Here is a 2,885-nt window from a genome sequence, read left to right as displayed (position 1 = left end):
ATTTCAAATGGTATCATATTTTGCTAATGTTTATTCTTTTTTTTTATTTTTTCTTAAGTTGTTGTAGGAATTCCAGTGAAATGTAATACTGAAAAGTTAATCTAAATACTATCATCTCTAGTATTCCTTTTGATGAATCCTGTGTTTTGTAAATTATATTTTGTAGGGAGGTGCTGAACGAGAACAAGGCTTACTTTAGATACTTACTGAGTTGGATGGATTCAAAGTTTCTACAGCACATGTATGCTTTTAATTGGCATCGAGGTTACAATGATGTTATTTGATATTCTAAACTTAAATTTCAAGTACTTGTGATAGGTGCTACAAATAGATTAGACATTCTTGATCCCGCTTTGTTGAGGAAGGATCATTTTGACAAGATCATTTGAGTTGGTTTGCCATCAAAGGATGGAAGATTTGCCATTTTGAAGGTGATTTCCTCCTCCGACAATTTATGCATAATGAACCTTGCTTCGAGAAGTATTTCATTGTCTTTATCCATTAACGAACGGGTTTCCTGCTAGTAAAAAATTTTATAAAAATAATCACGTTGTAGGTATAGTTTCTAAACCAACAGAGAATCCTTTCGTACAAAGTTTGGTTGTCACAAGTAACAAAATCCAATAAATTTATAACCGAAGTATTTAAACCTCGGGTCGTCTTCTCAAGGAATTGCAGGGAAGTATGATTTATTATTGGTTATGAAAATTGTATATTTTTGGGTTTTTGAAATAAGGAACAAGAAATTTAAATGACAAGAAAAATAAATTAATAATTAAAAAATCTCTTGGCAAGGTATGAGAACTGAAAATCCTATCCTAGTTATCCTTATCAGGTGTGATGAGAATTGTTATTGCTCCCACTTAGTTAACCCTTACTAAATAAAGGAAAGTCAAGTGGACTAATTAACTTGATTTTTCAAGTCCTAGTCAACTCCTATGGAAAGACTAGCTTTAGAGGGATCCAAATCAATCAGCAATCCCAATTTCCAATCAACTGCTGAGTTTGATAACTCAAGTGTCACCAATTACTCAACCAAAGCCAAAAGGGAAGAAAATCTACTCGAATAAAAATAATTTGGATTAATTAGAAGCATCAATAACATAAATTAAAGAAAGCAATCATAAATCTGAAATACCTCAATATGTATTAATTAAGAAAATCAACTCTAACATGAAGTTCATAAGCCAAATTGAAAAGATAAATAACAATTAAAGTAATAGAATAAATAAAAGTAGAAAATAAATTAAAGGAACATTGAACCTGGAATGAAGAGAAGTAGCCTAATCATAATAGAAATCCTAAATCCTAATCCTAATCCTAAATCCTAAGAGAGAGGAGAGAGCCTCTCTCTCTAAAAGCTACATCTAAACCTCAAATTGTGAATTATAAATATTGTATATGTTGTATGGATGGATTCCCCCACTTTATAGCGTGGATTGGGTTTTTGCCAGGTCACGCTTCCGCGTGATCCACGCGTGCGCGTTGCCTGGCTTCAGGGCAGCTATAGCAAATTATATATTTTTGCGAAGTTACGGATGTTAGCTTTCCAATGCAACTAGAACCACGTCATTTAGACCTCTGTAGCTCAAGTTATGATCGATTTAATACCAAGAGGTCAGGCTAGACAGCTTTAGCAGTTCCTTCAGTTTCTTGTATTCCATCCACTTTTGCATGCTTTCTTTCCATCCTCTAAGCCATTCCTATCCTATAAATCCTGAAAACACTTAACACACATATCAAGGCATCTAATGGTAATAAGAGAGGATTAAAATTAGTAAAATTTAAGAGCAACGAAGCATGTTTTCAATTATAGCACAAAATTGGGAAGGAAATTGTAAAACCATGCATTTTGTATGAATAAGTGGGTAAGGACATGATAAAAACCACTCAAATGAGCACAAGATAAACCATAAAATAATGGTTTATCATCCATCTTTTTTCGTGTGTAAACTAGGTGCATGCAAGGAATAAATTCTTTCGCTCAGAGGCATTTGGATTACATTGGGCGAGATGAGCTACTTGAGGCATTAAAGAGGGTTAGTGGTTTCTCTGCATCATTTTGGTAGGATAATAATATTTTTTCTTCTGATGTGTTTAATGTTTTCTGCTTCTGCTTCATATCTTATTGTGGATCTTGTGAATTTGCAGCAAAAAGGAACTTTTGAGACATGGCAAGGGGATACTGCTGAAATTCCTGAAGAATTGAAGCTTAGACTGGCATACAGAGAAGTGGCAGTTGCTGTTCTTGTATGTTATTATCCTGAACTACACCACTTTTTGCTCTTAAATTAATCTATTAACATTGCAAGTATTGGTATAGATAAATTTGTAACTAACATTGCAAGTATTGTTATACTGACTTGTATGAAACAGCAAGAATTTTTGTGTAATATTTACTCATTAAATCATGAAGAATAAAGAGAAAGAGTTAATGTTCATATATAAAGAAGCTGAGTGTGGATAGAATATTTCTTTATTAAGTTATTGAAATACTCATTTTACCAAACATAAAAATAACAAATTAGTAATGTTATAAAACACTCCACTTAATGTTCATGACACACGGCTAAAACTCATCATGTAGAAGAATTAAATGTTGATAGACAAGGAACAATAAATTATGATTTTTAATAATATGTTTATTTCCTGCAAATGGATTATAATTTTTAATTGAAAATTGTTTGGCTTATGCGGTTGTTTCTATTTGTTTTCTACACTTTCTGCAGTGATTATCACACTTCCACTCTTCCAAAAATTATTGTAGCACGCAGAAGAAACCCAGAGGTCTTAGTAGAACAAGCCGCCAAGAGAAAGAGAAAACGTTGAATGGATCTTAGAAGAATTGAACAACTAATGTCCAGTCTGTGCTCATGTATTTCCTT

The 2,885-nt window shown here is 32.7% G+C and overlaps 2 long non-coding RNA genes across 3 annotated transcripts in view; both read left to right on the top strand.

The window, feature by feature from the left end:
• The window catches only part of LOC110268044, a 446-nt gene extending 203 nt beyond the window's left edge, over positions 1-243 (top strand). Inside the window, exon 2 of the long non-coding RNA XR_002356074.1 lies at positions 167-243. This is a non-coding gene — a long non-coding RNA (uncharacterized LOC110268044). The remainder of the gene's footprint in view (positions 1-166) is intronic.
• LOC107621916 lies at positions 304-2,480 on the top strand. Of its 2 annotated transcripts, XR_002356073.1 has the most exons (4): positions 304-431; positions 1,958-2,039; positions 2,152-2,250; positions 2,468-2,480. It is a non-coding gene; the product is annotated as an uncharacterized LOC107621916 (long non-coding RNA). The 2 variants fall into 2 exon arrangements; XR_001615988.2 differs by lacking the exon at positions 2,468-2,480 and having other exon boundaries at positions 2,152-2,328.

The sequence above is a fragment of the Arachis ipaensis genome, chromosome B10 (genome assembly GCF_000816755.2).
Source record: "Arachis ipaensis cultivar K30076 chromosome B10, Araip1.1, whole genome shotgun sequence".
NCBI classification, from domain to species: Eukaryota; Viridiplantae; Streptophyta; class Magnoliopsida; order Fabales; family Fabaceae; genus Arachis; species Arachis ipaensis.
This window is presented reverse-complemented; position numbering and strand designations above follow the sequence as displayed.